Raw genomic sequence first — 676 nt, forward strand, 5'->3', positions numbered from 1 at the left:
CCGTCTTCTGCCTCAGGGTGCTTTTGTAAGAGAACCTTATTGTGGTGGTTGGATAATTTTTTGTCCTTCAGCTATGGTTACTGTTAAGTAAAGAAGGCGGTGTTCATCCTTCTGTACCGTAGCACCGTCTCAACAAAGAGAAGTGAAGGGAAACGTGGATAGGTTACAGTAAAGTTCAGAGTTTAAAGTTTAAACTTTGAAAGTTCAGTGGTAAACATTTCTCAGAAGAAGAAAATAAAACGAGCTTGCGCTCTTGTGACCTGGGTACTGCCCAGGGACCTCTTGCCTAGCAGTGTTGAAGTTCTCAGATACTGCTCTTGCCTTTCATGTAAACATGATATGGTATTAGTATACTACATATGACTTTGGGAGCAGAAAGATTGTGAGAATTCTGCTGTCTTCTTCTCCAGTACACTTAGGTTCACTTATACTGCCTCTCCTAGAAGCTGGGTGGGGGACTTTGCTCCATCTGCATTTTCACTTAGATTAGGCTTTAAACAGATTACAGTTGCCAGTCTAGGTGGATAGGCATGTTCTTATCAAAGCAACTAAAGAATTGCCTTGTTCTTATGTGGCATTTTCATCCATAGCTCTTAAAATATATTTTAAAAAGTTGGATCATTATTTCTGTTTTATGTCTTTTCCTGTTGCTACTTTGGAGGATCTGGTCTTTCCC

This window comes from Geospiza fortis, unplaced genomic scaffold (assembly GCF_000277835.1).
Source record: "Geospiza fortis unplaced genomic scaffold, GeoFor_1.0 scaffold40, whole genome shotgun sequence".
NCBI classification, from domain to species: Eukaryota; Metazoa; Chordata; class Aves; order Passeriformes; family Thraupidae; genus Geospiza; species Geospiza fortis.